Consider the following 16,911-nt stretch of genomic DNA (forward strand, 5'->3'; position numbering starts at 1 on the left):
CAGGACCTTAAGTACTGGCGGGACAAGAAGGTGGGGTGTCCTCTATACGCATGGGAGGGGGACGACAGAGACGTCCAAAAAACACCACCCTCTTTTTCACCTCCCCTCTCTCTCTCACACACACACACACACCAAACGCCCACCACACCCACCCTACGCACACACACACTTCCATTGAGCCTTACCCAGCACAGCTCAAACACACACACACACACACACACACACACACACACACACACACACATGCTTTTTGTATCAAGGGAAGCAGAGAAATGATCTCTCTCCCTCACACTCCCTCTCTCACACACTCCCTCTCCCTCCCTCTCTCTCTCAGGAGGGGCAATAAGGGCAATAAGGGGCAATAATCCAGTCCTGGGCAATAAGTGAGGGTGAAAAGGGGAAGGTTGTTGCAGAAGTTTGCAGGAAGGCACAGAACGGGACAGGGGTATTTCCAGGTGGTTCTGTTGCCCCCCCTTGCCCCACCCCCCCCAGTTTAAAAAGCCCCTGGAGCAGAAGCCAGTCTTCACCCCAGTTGCAGAGAAGTGACAACCTTTCCAGTGCACGGAGCAGAGCAGAACTAAGCTTCAACCTCTCCATCTGACTCGTACGTTCACTCTCTCTCCCTCTCTCTCTCTCTCTCTCTCCCTCTCTTCTTCCCTCCTACTTTCTCTCCGTGAGTGAGGGAGGGAGTATGTGTGCACGCTGAGGTTGAGTCCAGAAGGTGCGTGTGAATCCTGCGCTCAGTTCGGACGACAGACAGACAGCAGCACCGAGAAAGACTTTTCTTTTTTTTTTTCATGTCATATATCTTTCCTTTTCCTTCCTTTCCTGAAGTTCCATCTCACACGCTGCAGAGGTCACATGGACTACATTTTCTTCAGAGGCAAGAGAACAGAAAAATAACAAAAAACGGCTCAACAGAAACTCCCTCACCTGCAGTTTAAGAGCAGAGACTAACTTTTCTCTCTTTCTGTCTCTCTCTCTCTCTCTCTCTCTCTCTCTCTCTCCCTCTTTCTTGGCGTGTGTAAACAACATTGCTACCAGCAGCAGAGATCTGGAGGGGCTATTTCTTCTGTGGTGTGTGTTGTTTTTGATTCTCTGCGTCTCCTCTCCTGCGCCTGGTGACTCTGGAGAACATGAGTGTGTGAGGAGACCGGACGCACGCACCACCGGACGCCGCGTACCTGCAGAAGCCACACGCCGCCACCGACCCACCTGAGAGCCTCGTCGCCCTCTTAACACCTCACCCGCAGACTCACACACACACACACACACACACACACAGAGGCGCAGAGGCACGCACAGGCAGACAGACAACCAGGCAAGGTAAGTCCATTTTTAACTTTATACTTTCACCCCCTCTCTCTCTCTCTCTCTCTCTCTCTCTCTCTCTCTCTCTCTTTATTTCTCTCTTTCTTTCTCTTATTTTTTCTCACATTTTGTCTGTTTCTCACATGCAGTAGTATGTCTGTCATCCATCCATCTATCTCTCACATTTCCCTCTCTCTCTCTCTCTCTCTCTCTCTCTCTCTCTCTTTCTCTCCATCCCTCTCTCTCCCTCTCTCTTGCATGAGCATCTGGCAGCACCACTCTGGGTGACAGAGAGAGAGAGAGAGAGAGAGGGAGAGAGTGGCGAGACCTAGACGGCTCTGAGCCCCAGTCATGGGACCTGTCTAATTCTCCTGGCCACGCTAACGCTACAGCAAGGCACACAGTGGTAGCGCCGCTGCCCGCCCTGAGGATTAGCATCCGAATGCCAACGCTCCCTCTCTCTCTCCCTCTCTCTCTCCCTCTCTCTTCCTCTCTCTCTCTAAACCTACACTGTGTATGAATAATCAGATGATTGTGTTTAGCAGTAATATTTATAGCGTAATGATTTATTTTTTTAAGTTATAATTAATCTTGAAGGTGTTTATTAACAATAATTAGGTTGTGGCATGTTGTTTATTAGTGTTGTTACATGTAATATGCTGAGGCTGGGCTCACACTGTGTGTGTGTATGTATGTGTGTGTGGGTGTGTGTGTGTGTGTGTGTGTGTGCGGGTGTGTGTGGGTGGGTGGGTGTGTGTTTGTGGGATGGTCCTATACGTTTTTTTTTTTCTTCCCTGATTGATAGGGGAAACCCAACAGCCCTCATTTTTGGAGCAAATAATAATTCCACTGTTTGAAAGCAAAAGAACCTTGAATATATGTACATACATTTGCTTTGATGCTTTGTATGTTGGCGTGCATGTATGTATTTGTGTGTGTGTGTGTGTGTGTGTGTGTGTGTGTATGCATTTGTGTGTGTGAGGGAGGATATAAGTATGGTGTGAGTGTGACTAAGGTATTGGTTGGACAGTGGTGCAGCTATTTTGGACGCAGTGAGCCTAGAGAGCGTGTGTGTGTGTGTGTGTGTGTGTGAGAGAGGGTTACATAAGAGCTGTTTGGAGGCAGCAGCCACAGCAACTCTGGAGCACCTGGGCTTTGTTTTGGGATCTCTCTTTACTTCCTTTCTCTTCTCCCTTTTCTTTTCACTGTGCCTTTCTTCTCTTCGTTTCACTGTTCCTTTCTTCTCTTCTTTTCACTGTTCCTCTCTTCTCTCTTCTCTTCCTCACTCATCTCTTCCCTCCATTCCTGCAGCCTTGTTGTTTTGTCCAATAACTTTGCGTCGATTTGTGTCGATCATTTTGACAGGTGCAGAGTTGCCTATTCGCACAATTTAGTTTCCCTCAATGTGTTGTGTTAATCACTTAATGTTCTGACCCTCGGTAGAAACGCACACAAACACATACACACACACACACACACACAAACACAAACACACACACACTTCAGTCTGGAGCACACGTGTGTGTTTTTTTATTTCTTAGAAGCTTCTGGAACTTTAGATTGATGACTCTGGCACTTCGCCACCCTTGTCCAGATATGTGCTCGTTCCCGAGTCGGTCTTGCGAGCAGCATGCACGAGCAGTTGCCTTAATACAAATAAACGATCTGCGATCTGAGTCTGTTGCCTGCTCCCACTATCCAATCAGTCTCTCTCTGCCACCGCAAAGTCCACTGATTCATAATAGTTTTGAATCACTACACAGAGCGACGCACAGGGCAGCCGCCAAACAAAGATGGACAGAGCATGGCTCAGAGAAGGGAAATAGCGAGAGGAACAGAGAGAGAGAGAGAGAGAGGGATAGAGAGAGAGAGAGAGCGGGGGACAGAGAGAGAGACAGAGGGAAGCCTTGAGGTAGAGAATGTGCTTTCATAATATGCTCTCAGCCATGTGCATGGGGAACAGAATTCAATAAGGTATTTCTCTCTCTCCCTCTCTCCCTCTCTCTCTCTCTCTCTCTCTCTCTCTCTCTCCCTTTCTCTCTCGTCTGCTCTGCGAGGCAGCTCTGTAACAGAGCCGGTCTGGAAAAGACAGCATGCTTTCCTCTTTCCTCTAAAAACATTTGGCGCCTTGACACGATCCCTCTCCCGGGCAGGGCGACCTATGCGTCTGAATGTGAACCTGAAAGAGAGAGAGAGAGAGAGAGACTGAGTTATGCAAAGAGAGAAAAGTGGGGTGAGAGAGAAACAGAGAGAAAGAAAGTAAACAAAGCAAAATGTTTTGAAGACAAGAAAGCAAGTGGAAGAAAGAGGTTTGATCATCTTTTACTGCACAAAAACACTTTCAAATCACACAGTCTCTCTCTCACACACTCACACACTCTCTCTTTCCCTCACACACACATATACACATACACACTCACACACTCTTTCTTTCTCTCACACACACACACACACATATACACTCTCTTTCTCTCTCTCACACACACACACACACACACACTCACACAAATATATTGCACACGGTGACCACTGTTTGGCAGACAGCCAAAGCCTATCCCTTGCAGTGGGAGAACATGCTATTGGATTGCACAGGGACTACAGAACAGCAGAACGCAGGTGTTCCACAGGGGTCTGACCACAGAGGAAAAAGGACACAATATAAATCACCCTTTCACCCTTTTCATCACTGAAAAGTGTACCCCTTAGCCTACACACACACACACACACACACACACACACACATTCTTTCCATCATCCTCTCTGACAGGCAAATTTGTGCCATGGAGTGGTGCGGTCCATTTTGGCACAGTGGCAGCAGGACCAGAATCATGCCATTGCCATGGAGATGCCCACTGCTGCTGCCGCTGTGGCGCTCCGTAACACCTCTGCCCGCTTTCAACCGCTGCCACGTCCCAGGCCCTAAACCCCAGCGTGGTGCCAGCGCCGTGCCAACGCGGTGCCAGTTTCCCCCTCCACTCTGGCGGTGCTTTGAGGGTTGTGCGGAGTCAGCAATGGGCAAGCTCCAGCCAGCTCTGTGATTGGTTGGCACCCCTCGCGCTCGGCACCCAATCAACTCTGCTGATCTTGGGTCTGGTTCTCGACACTTCCTTCTGGCGCGGCGGCAGCAGCTGAAATGTGTGTAACATCGTCCTGGTGGGTGTTTTTCCTGTTGCCAGGCAACGGTGTGTAGCACAGCGAGCAGGCGGAAAAACAGTGATCGACAAAAATGAATGAAGTGTGAGAAAAGAGAAATATGCTGAGGGAAAACAAAACAAAACAAATGGCCTCGATTAAATCTTTGCCATTTCTCTAGCGGAGCACATTTTGACATGTTGTGTCTTTTCTTTTATTTTGTTTTGCTTTTATACTGTCCAACCCTGGAGATGATTACCAAATCCATCTGCATGTACAGTCAGCAGCCAGGGCAGATGAGAGCACACACACACACACACACACACACACACACACACACACACACACACACACACAGCTCAGTGGGTGCGAGGTCTCACTGTTGGAAAGGAAAGGTGCCCCTGGTGTGAGGGTGACAGAGGAGGAAAGACAGGGAATCTGCTCAGTGGAACATGAACGATGTCAGACTGCTATGTCCTGGTGCAGGGAGAGGAATGACAGATTCCCTGAGTCTGCTTGAGCCCTGAGTCCTGCTCTCCTGAGTACTTTTCTCCTGAGTCTTGCTCCCTGAGTCCTGCTCTCTAGTCTGAGTCCTGCTCTCTAGTCTGAGTCCTGCTCTCCTGAGTACTTTTCTCCTGAGTCCTGCTCTCTAGTCTGAGTCCTGCTCTCCTGAGTACTTTTCTCCTGAGTCTTGCTCCCTGAGTCCTGCTCTCTAGTCTGAGTCCTGCTCTCTAGTCTGAGTCCTGCTCTCTAGTCTGAGTCCTGCTCTCCTGAGTACTTTTCTCCTGAGTCCTGCTCTCTAGTCTGAGTCCTGCTCTCCTGAGTACTTTTCTCCTGAGTCTTGCTCCCTGAGTCCTGCTCTCTAGTCTGAGTCCTGCTCTCCTGAGTACTTTTCTCCTGAGTCTTGCTCCCTGAGTCCTGCTCTCTAGTCTGAGTCATGCTCTCTAGTCTGAGTCCTGCTCTCCTGAGTACTTTTCTCCTGAGTCCTGCTCTCTAGTCTGAGTCCTGCTCTCCTGAGTACTTTTCTCCTGAGTCTTGCTCCCTGAGTCCTGCTCTCTAGTCTGAGTCCTGCTCTCTAGTCTGAGTCCTGCTCTCTAGTCTGAGTCCTGCTCTCCTGAGTACTTTTCTCCTGAGTCCTGCTCTCTAGTCTGAGTCCTGCTCTCCTGAGTACTTTTCTCCTGAGTCTTGCTCCCTGAGTCCTGCTCTCTAGTCTGAGTCCTGCTCTCTAGTCTGAGTCCTGCTCTCCTGAGTACTTTTCTCCTGAGTCTTGCTCCCTGAGTCCTGCTCTCTAGTCTGAGTCATGCTCTCTAGTCTGAGTCCTGCTCTCCTGAGTACTTTTCTCCTGAGTCCTGCTCTCTAGTCTGAGTCCTGCTCTCCTGAGTACTTTTCTCCTGAGTCTTGCTCCCTGAGTCCTGCTCTCTAGTCTGAGTCCTGCTCTCTAGTCCCTGGTCCAAGTGGTGGGGGTGCCAGAGGAGGCTCGTAGGCCAGGGGAGTTAAAGAAGAGAAGTTTAGCAGAGTGGCCAGTGATCAGAGCTGTCAGCGTTAATGTTAATGTGGATGTTATTGCTGTTGGGAAGGTCTCAGAGGGAAGGTCTCAGAGGGAAGGTCTCAGAGGGAACCAAAGCACCAGGAGAGGGGATGGAGAAATTAAGCACTCCATCACTCTCACTCTCACACAGTAACACACACACACATGTTCTCTCTCTATGTCTCTCACACAAAGTCAGACAGCTAGATATGTTTGTGTGTGTGAGAGTGTGTATGTGTGTGTGTTTGCAGAGGAAGCCACTAGGTGGCAGAGTTTTTGAAATGGTGTACCTTCCAAGATTTTGGTGAGTCAGGGCAGTTGGAAGGTACACTGGCTTATAGACACACACACACACACTCTGTCTCTCTCTCTCTCTTTATTGCTCTTTCAGTCTCTCACATGCACACACACACACACACACAGAAATGCACTCACACACACACACACACACACACACACACACGTAAGTGCACAAAAGCTTTTGCTTCAGCCGGAGACTGTAGACCTAATTTCGGAGTCCAAAATAAAGGCCTCTTTCAGCCACAGACAAACTGCTTTCCCAAAGCTATCAGCACGATCTGGCCAATCAGCAAGTCAACGGTCTGATTTCTGCTTCCCTCGTCCTGGTAGCTAACAGAGCACAAGAGAGACAGACGCACAGACAGTCAGCCATCCCTCATCGTTATCTCAACTCCCGCACTTCCACAGTTACTCGTTTACGCTTGTGGAGATTCCCCTTCTCTTCTGCTGGACTCGAGTCATCCTTTGGCACCGGCGGCAGCTCCGGTTGTCGGTGAGCCGGCAGGCACTCGGCTAACCATGCTTGACATCTGTGATGTTCAGCGCGCCAGCGCGTGTCTCAGTCCAGCGCTAAATCACTCCTCTGGACGTGTGCTGGACATTGGAAATCCACACAAGATTACGGTTACGTAAAGCGTAAAAACACACACACACACACACACACACACACAAACTCTCTCTTTCACACACACAGAAACACACCATGTTTCTCCCGCTCCAAGTCCAAACATAGTAAGGAGATGAGTGTGTATGTGATAGAGAGACACGTGTGTGTATGTGTGTATGTGATAGACACTGTGTGTGTGTGTGTGTGCGCATGTATGTGTGTGTCTGTGTGACTATATTTATGTGTGTGTGTGATAGAGAGACAATGTGTGTGTGTGCGCGCATGTAATGTATGTGTGTGTGTGTGTGTGTGCTGGACAGAGAGAGATACTGTCGGTGTGTGTGTGGTGGGGGTAGAGAGAAAGACATTGTGTCATCAGCTGTGAGCTCTACCCAGTTGGTTTGTGCTCTGAACAGGAAATGAAAGGGAATGCCATTCAAACCCAAACCCAGTCTTCTCTCTTCACCTTTTATGCATCGCTCTGTCCCTCTGCACCTCTCTCTCTCTCTATCTCTGTCTCTCTCTCTCTCTCTCTCTCTCTCTCTCTCTCTCTCTCCCTCTCTCTCTCTGTACAGACAGGCAGAGAAGTGAATTCCACCCCAAAATTGGACATTGTCTCTGCATATTTGCATATTCTCTGGCTTCCATTCTGCCCACCCACACACACACACAGCTGTGTGTGTGTCTCTGAGTGTGTGTGTGTGTGTGTGTTTGACTTTGTGGATGTCATTTGCTAGTGCCTGTGGCAGCTGTGAAATCCTTTTGCTATGAACCATCTCTATCATCACACACACACACACACACAACCATGCACATACAAACAACGACACAACCATTATCCTCCATAAATACCTGCCTATGCGCACAAACACACACACACACATCCATACACACACAACCGTGCCAACACACACACACACACACACGCACACACAACCTCTGTACAACCTGCCCACATGCACATTAACACACACACACACAAACATACACACAGCATACCACACCAAACCATATCCTCTGTACATAATTGCACATAACATACCAACATGCTTTCAGATACACACCCATGAATGCACACATGTGTACAGAGGTAGAGAGAGAGAGGAATGACTCCTGCATGTCATCTGGGCCCGATTAGGACAGCATCCTCTTTCTGCTGCTGGCTTCTAACTCCCCTAACACACACACATACACACACACACACCATACATGCATGCATACACACACACACACACACACCCCATACATGCATGCATACACACACACACACACACCCCATACATGCATGCATACACACACCTGCCTACCAGACAACAGGAGTAGAACGATAGAGCAGGACAGCAATGGAGACAGAGAAGAAGAGAGGAGAAATGAAAACACACACACATGTGTCTGCCAGACACACACACACACACACACAAACACACACACAAACACACTTGTCTCTGCTCTTGTCCCCCCTGTGTCTATCCCAAATCCCAACTTCCAGATTTCTCACACTCACGCAACTTCCAGACTATCACACACACACACCCACAATCTCACACTCACCCACTCATTCACACTCCCACACGCACTCTCACACGCACATTCTCACACTCTCACACTCACACACACACACTCAGACTCACTTATTCAAACACTCACACTCACTCTTACACACACTCTCACACTCACACTCACACACATACTCACACTCACTCTTACACACACTCTCACACACACACACTCATTCACACACAGACTCTCAAACTCTCACACACGCACACACTTTTACACAAACTCTCACACACACTCCCACTCACCCTCACACACAAACACTCTCACACACACACATACACACACTCCCACTCACCCTCACACACACACACACACACACACACACACACACACTCACCCTCACACACACACACTCCCACTCACCCTCACACACACACACTCTCTCTCACACACACACACACACACACTCACCCTCACACACACACACACACACACACTCACCCTCACACACACACACACACATACTCCCACTCACCCTCACACTCCCACTCACCCTCACACACACACACACTCTCACACACACACACACACACACTCACCCTCACACACACACACACACTCACCCTCACACACACACACACACTCCCACTCACCCTCACACACACACACACACTCCCTCTCAGACTCATCCCCTCCCTCTCCCCTTCACTGTTAAGCATGCTGGACACCAGAGTGTTTTTCCATTGTGTTGGCAGCATGAGGAAAAGTGTGATGTGTGTGTTTGTGTCTGTCTCTGTCTTTTTGTGAGCATACATGCATGTGTGTGTGTGTGTGTGTGTGTGTGTGTGTGTGTGTGTGTGTGTGTGTGTGTGTGTGTGTGTGTGTGTGTGGGGGTGTGTGTGTGTGTGTGTGTGTGTGTGTGTGTGTGTGTGTGAGGGTGTGTGTGTGTGTGTGAGGGTGTGTGTGTGTGTGTGTGTGAGGGTGAGTGGGAGTGTGTGTGAGAGTGTGTGTAAAAGTGTGTGTGTGTGTGTGTGGCAGTACAGTATTTTTCCTTTTCCTCAGCAGCTCTTCAGTCAGCAGGCCATTGGTCATGGCAGCAATGCCTTCTTGTTCCACCAGGCATGTGTGTCTTTGTGTGAGTTTGTGTGTGTGTTTAGCAACAGTACCCCCTAGTCCCATCATCTCTCTCTCTCTCTCTCCTTCTCTCTCTCTCTATCTCCATCTCTCTTAAGTTCAGTTTTTGGGAAAAGCAGCTTTCCGAAGATCTTTTGCCTTTGCCTCCAGTGGTATACACACACACACACACACACACACACACACACACACACACACACACACACACACACAATGTATGTTCACTCATGTTGGTAGTGGGCATATTGAGGACAGCCCCCTCCCTTCATTTGGCTCATTCAGGAACAGCCTGGTCACTGCCCCTGGAGTCTGACCGCTTTGTCATAGTGGGATGGATTTGCTCATCCTCTTTTCAGAATATAGGCTGTGCTGGAGTGTGTTGCGTAGGCGTGTGTTGCATTGTTTTGTGTTGTGTGGTGTTTGTGTTGTGTTGAGTTTGCTTTGTGTTAAGTGGTGCTTGTGTGTGTTTGTGTTGTGTTGAGATTGTTTTGTTTTGTGTTGTGTGGTGTTTGTGTTGTGTTGAGTTTGCTTTGTGTTGAGTGGTGTTTGTGTGTGTTTGTGTTGTGTTGAGATTGTTTTGTTTTGTGTTGTGTGGTGTTTGTGTTGTGTTGAGTTTGCTTTGTGTTGTGTGATGTTTGTGTTGTGTATGTTTGTGTTGAGTTTGTGTTGAGTTGTGTTTGTTTTGTTTTGTGATGTGTGGTGTTTGTGTGTGTTTGTGTTGTGTTGAGTTTGTTTTGTTTTGTATTGTGTGATGTTTGTGTTGTGTGTGTTTGTGTTGAGTTTGTGTTGTGTTGTGTTGAGTTTGTTTTGCGTTGTGGGTGTTTGTGTTGTGTTGAGATTGTTTTGCTTTGTGTTGTGTGGTATTTGTGTGTTTGTGTTGTGTTTAGTTGTTTTGTGTTGTGTGTGATGTGTTGTTAGTATCTGTTTGTGTTGTGCTGTCCTCTGTCCAAAGTGTAATGTCTGCACCCAAACACCCTCTCTCTCATTTGCTCTCTCTCTCCCCTCTCTCTCTCTCTGTCTCATCCTCTCTCTCTCTCTCTTTTTTTTTCACTCTCTCTCTCTTTCTCCCCCCTCTCTCCCCTCATCTCTACACCACCCTCCCCTCTCCCTCTCTCTCTCTCTCCCTCTCATCCTCTCTCTCTCTCTTTTTCACTCTCTCTTTCACCCCCCTCTCTCCCCTCATCTCTATGCCACCCTCCCCTCTCTCTCTCTCTCTCTCTCTCTCTCTCTCTCTCTCTCTCTCTCTCTCTCTCTCTCCCTCTCTCCCTCTCGTTCTCCCCAGTGAGATGAGGGGAAAACAGTGAGTTTGGCTGCCGAAGCTCCAGACTGGAGCTGAGGTCCAGATGGAGACACTTACAGTGTGTTTGTTTTACGTGAGTGTGTGTGTGTGTGTGTGTGTGTGTGTGTGTGTGTGTGTGTGTGAGTGTGTGTGTGTGTGTGTGTGTGTGTGTGTGTGTGTGTGTCTGTGTGTGTGTGTGTGTGTGTGTGTGTGTGTGTGTGGTGTTTAGCTCCACCTGAGAGGCCAAGCACAAATCAAACAGAGGAACTCCACAAAGGTGGGGTGGGATGTGTGTGTGTGTGTGTGTGTGTGTGTGTGTGTATGTGTGTGTGTGTGTGTGTGTTTGGGTGAGTGTGTGTATGTGTGCGTGTGTGTGTGTGTGTTTGGGTGTGTGTGTGTGTGTGTGTGTGTATGTGTGTGTGTGTGTGTGTGTGTGTGTGTGTGTGTGTGTTTGGGTGTGTGTGTGTGTGTGTGTGTGTGTGTTTGGGTGTGTGTGTGTGTGTGTGTGTGTGTGTGTGTGTGTGTGGGTGTGTGTGTGTATGTGTGTGTGTGTGTGTGTGTGTGTGTGTGTGTGTGTGTGTGTGTGTGTGTTCAAGTAAGTGGGCGTATGTGTGTGTGTGTGTTCAAGTGAGTGGGCGTATGTGTGTGTGTGTGTGTTCAAGTGAGTGTGCGTATGTGTGTGTCTGAGTGTGTGTGTGTGTGTGTGTGTTCAAGTGAGTGGCCGTATGTGTGTGTGTGTGTGTGTGTTCAAGTGTGTGTGTGTGTGTGTGTGTGTGTGTGTGTGGGTGAGTGGGTGTATGTGTGCGTGTGTGTGTGTGTTCAAGTGTGTGTGTGTATGTGTGTGTCTGAGTATGTCTGTTGTTTTGCTCCACCTGAGTGCTTGAACACAAATCAAACAGAGGAACTCTGATGTGGAGGAGAAGTATTTGTTTTATGTGTGCGTGGACATTTGTTTTATAGGAGTGTGTGTGTGTGTGTGTGTGTTCAAGTGTGTGTGTGTATGTGTGTGTCTGAGTCTGTCTGTTGTTTTGCTCCACCTGAGTGCTTGAACACAAATCAAACAGAGGAACTCTGATGTGGAGGAGAAGTATTTGTTTTATGTGTGTGTGGACATTTGTTTTATAGGAGTGTGTGTGTGTGTGTGTGTGTGTGTGTGTGTGTCTAAGACAGGGAGACGCTGGGTGTTATGTTGTTTGTAGTTGTTCTTTTCCTCTCTATTGTGTTATACGATGTGGTCAACTTGTTTATTTCACATCTGTTTTCCCCGTCCCCTAGTTCTAGCATTTTATCTTACCAGCTCTTTACCTGTGTGTGTGTGTGTGTGTGTGTGTGTGTGTGTGTGTGTGTGTGTGTGTGTGTGTGTGTGTGTGTGTGTGTGTGTGTGTGTGTGTGTGTGTGTGCGTGTCTGACTGTGTGTGTGTGTGTGTGTGTGTGTCTGTCTGTGTGTGTGTGTGTGTGTGTGCCCTTGTGTCAGACCCCAATTTATAATGCTCACACACACTCGTTATGCCAGATAAGCAGGCCATGTTATCAAGTCGTCCATCTTACTTCAGAATAAAGGCTAGTTATTGATACTGAACTACAGTTCTACAGAAGGACCAATTTAGAGGCCATTAAAAAACTTCTAAAATGCAATCCTGAAACCTGTGTGTGTGTGTGTGTATATGTGTATGTGTGTTTGTGTGTCTGTCTGTCTGTCGGTCTGTCTGGTGTGGCTGGTTTGTGTGTTTTTTTTAAGGTGTGTGTATGTCTGTTGGAATGTGAGTGCCTCTGTGTGTGTGTGTGTGTGTGTGTGTGTGTGTGTGTGTGTGTGTGTGTGTGTGTGTGTGTGTGTTTGGAGCAAAAGCAGGAAGCTCCAATAATGCCCAAACATGCATTCCACAGTCAGAGGTTTATGTCAGCTGGGTGTACTGTACACATCGGGCCTTTAGCTTGTTTTATTCCCTCTGTGTGTGTGTGTGTGTGTGTGTGTGTGTGTGTGTGTGTGTCTGAGAAGTATTCTGTTATGAAGGAAGCTCTTAGTGATTCTGTTATGGTGAGGACATGCCTGAGCTTTTGTCATCCAAATCAAAATAGGGAAAGGAGACACACACACACACACACACACACACACACACACACATACACATGCACACACTCTCACTCACACACACACCCACACACACTCACACACTCTCACACACGCACACACACACACACACACACACACACACACACACACGCACACACACACGCACACACTCACACACACAAATCAAAATAGGGAAAGTAGATGTTTTCCCTCCCTGGCAACCCAAATAACCACAGTGTGAAACAATATAACGGAGCAAATCCCTCAGACAGGGAGGTGCAAAAATAAGGTGGAGACTAAGGTTTGGGCAGAAGTTGTACATTCCTGTAATAAACATATCTATTGTACTGTACATAATGTTCTGTTTTATTTTCTATTTGTATACATACATTGACAGTATCTCACATCTCGGAGTGGGAGGCCAGATCTAGTATAAGTATATATACTCTTTTGATCATGTGAAGGAAATTTGATCTCTGCATTTATCCCAATCCGTGAATTAGTGAAACACACTCAGCACACAGTGAACACACAGTGAGGTGAAGCACACACTAATCCCGGCGCAGTGAGCTGCCTGCATCAACAGCGGCGCTCGGGGAGCAGTGAGAGGTTAGGTGCCTTGCTCAAGGGCACTTCAGCCGTGCTTCTGGTCGGGGTTCGAACCGGCAACCCTCCGGTTACAAGTCCGAAGCGCTAACCAGTAGGCATCGGCTGCCACTTTCTGGAATGATAGCCGCTAGTTAACACATAGGGCTATGTCACACACCTCACACACTGCGCTAGCTACCACATAGGGCTATGTCACACACACTCTTCACACACTACGCTAGCTAACACATAGGGCTATGTCACACACACACTACGCTAGCTAACACATAGGGCTATGTCACACACACACTCCTCACACACTACGCTAGCTAACACATAGGGCTATGTCACACACACACTCCTCACACACCACGCTAGCTACCTATGTCACACTGCAGCAGGGAAACAGCACTAGACGTTTCACATAAACACCCACATAAATAGCTTTCTCAGGCAAGCTAGAAGTCACTTTGAATGTTTCATGTGTGCCTTACGAAACATGAACCTGGTAACAAGAACAAGGTAACATTGGACATTATTTTCCAAATCTGGCCTAACTTTCTCTTACACAAACACACACACACGTTGAGCAACATGTGTTTTCATAATGTTTGCTTTAGAAACCTTCAGCTCAACGACAGCGCCGGCAAAGGCAGAGCAGTTTTTTTCTGCTAATTGTGTCCATTTCCTGTAATCAAGGGTGAAAAAAAGAGAAAAAAAATGAAGTGGGAAAAAAGTAAGAGGAAAGGAAGAAAGAAAGAGAGAAAGGAAGAAAGAGAGAAAGGAAGGAAGAATGAAAGAGAGAAGGTTGTGTGTCATCCAGGTCTTTATTTGTTCTCCTCCTGCAGTGTGCAGACTGTTTCCTGAGTGACAAAAACACCAAGGTGATCTCGGGCCACACACTGCAAAGACCAAGTCCACTCAGAACCTCAGCATCCGAGGTGTGTGTGTGTGTGTGTGTGTGTGTGTGTGTGTGTGTGTGTGTGTCTCTTGACCACAGCAAAGGCCACGTATGCTCTGGACCACAGCATCCAAGGCAAAATACAGCAAACAAAACTTAATCGGAGGGCGATAGATGGTCAAATTACGAAGTCTTCATTATTGCATGACTAAAGCCAACATGGTTTGACCTGCATCAGGGCTTCATCAGCTGCAGCTTGTACACTGTCTGCAATACTTACTTCAGTTCAGTTCAATTCAGATCAATTTAATTCAGTATGTATTAGGGCTGTCAAAATAACTGATTCATTTTGATTAATTAATTTGAGAAAAAATAACTAATTAAAAAAATTATTGCAGATTAATCAATTCCATATGACCTTTGACCCCGAGCCGTTCTAGTCAGTACAAATTAGACTGTAAAATGAAGGAGAGAGAAGAAAACGTGCTGCCTGGATCATTGATTGGAACATTTACTTTTAAAAAATGGCCTGATGGTGTTGATAAAAATAACATTTTGAAAATAAAGTCCTTTGCAATGTCTGCAAGTGTTGACATTGACAGACATACTTTCACAGCAAAAATTATATATGCGATTAATTTAGATTAATTAATCACAGAGTATGTAATTAATTAGATTATTTTTTTTAATCGATTGACAGCCCTAGTATGTATGGCTAATAAGGCAGACACAGTTGGGTTAGGTTTATTAGTGATTGGTGAGATGACATTGCTGAGTTGCATTTCTCTACACCAAACTTTTACTGACCCACACACAGATAGCAATCATTTGGAAATGTACAGTAACACTCTACCTGCATAAACTATCCACACTGGTGCTTTGAGGAGTCTTAGTCCCATGAGGGTCCTATAAAGGGCTTTAAAAACTCAGAGTCTCCTTCTCTTTCTTCCTCTCCCTTTGGCTGTTGCCCACACACACACACACACACACACACACACACACACACACACACACACAGACACACACACACACACACACACACACACACACACACAGACACAGACACAGACACACACACACACACACACACACACACACACACACACCCCTGGGCAGTTTGGTGTGACAGTGTGTGAGGAGAGAGCGCAGAGGTCTGGCTGAAGATGAGAGCTGTGAAATGGGCCATGTCCCACACTGCTCCCAACTACAACAGAGCGTTTGTGCTCGCGCTCAGCCACAGAGAGAGAGAGAGAGAGAGAGAGAGAGAGAGAGAGAGAGAGAAGGATGAAGAGGGGAAAGAGAGAGAAAAGGGGAGGGAACTAGGCCCATGTTTGCAGCCTTGAAGACAGACAGAAAGAAAGAGTGAGAGAACGACAGAGAGAGAGTTACAGAGAGAGAGAGAGAGAGAGAGAGAGAGAGAGTGTTTGGGAAATAGGCCCATGATAGAAGCCACAGAGGGAGGGAGAGAGAGAGAGAGAAAAGAAAGAGAGAGAAAGAGAGAGGGGAAGTAGGCCCATGTTAGCATGGAGTGCTTGCCTGGGTTGCGGGCCGTTTGATGTCTCCACGATGCTGGCGCCGGCCTCTGTGGCGTCACCCATGGGCCGACACGGCCAAGCTTCGCACACACACACACACACACACACACACACACACACACACACACCACACACACACACACTCACACACACACACACACACACCACACACACACATACACACACACACTCACATGTATGCACACACACACACACACACACACACACACACACACACACACACACACACTCACACACACACACACACACACACACACACACACACACACACACACACACACACACACACACTCACACACACACACACACACACTCACACACACACACACACACACACACACACCACACACACACATACACACACACACACACACACTCACATGTATGCACACAGACACACACTCACACATACACACACACACTCAGTCTCACACACACACACACACACACCTCTGTGACGTCACCTATGGGCCGACACGGCCAAGCTTCGCGCACACACACACACACACACACACACACACACACACACACACACACACACACTCACACACACACAGACATACACATACACACACACACACTCACATGTATGCACACAGACACACACTCACACATACACACACACTCAGTCTCACACACACACACACACACACACACACACACACACCTCTGTGACGTCACCCATGGGCCGACACAGCTAAGCTTCGCGCACACACACACACACCACACACACACATATACACCACACACACACACCACACACACACACATACACACACACACACACACATACACACCACACACACACACTACACACACACACATACACACACACACACACACACTCACATGTATGCACACAGACACACACTCACACATACACGTACACACACACACTCAGTCTCACACACACACACACACACCTCTGTGACGTCACCCATGGGCCAACACAGCCAAGCTTCGCCGCCCTCTGGTGCTTTGGAGTCATGCTCTCTTTCAGGCGT

The 16,911-nt window shown here is 47.7% G+C and overlaps 1 protein-coding gene across 3 annotated transcripts in view; it reads left to right on the forward strand.

Annotated features, from left to right (window-relative positions):
* Nucleotides 1–509: 509 nt before the first annotated feature.
* The window catches only part of col8a2 (collagen, type VIII, alpha 2), an 85,912-nt gene continuing 69,510 nt past the window's right edge, over nt 510–16,911 (forward strand). For 2 of the 3 annotated variants that reach the window (XM_076301154.1, XM_076301156.1), the window contains exon 1: nt 510–1,326. The gene's annotated coding sequence lies outside the window, so the exon portion shown is untranslated. Of the gene's footprint in view, nt 1,327–14,298; nt 14,392–16,911 lie in introns of all 3 variants that reach the window. The other variant, XM_076301155.1, reaches the window with a different exon arrangement.

This window comes from Alosa pseudoharengus, unplaced genomic scaffold (genome assembly GCF_046254945.1).
Source record: "Alosa pseudoharengus isolate Yale_2024_CS ecotype anadromous, Long Island Sound unplaced genomic scaffold, YU_APseudo_1.1 YU_APseudo_1.1_scf_23, whole genome shotgun sequence".
Classification (NCBI taxonomy): Eukaryota; Metazoa; Chordata; class Actinopteri; order Clupeiformes; family Clupeidae; genus Alosa; species Alosa pseudoharengus.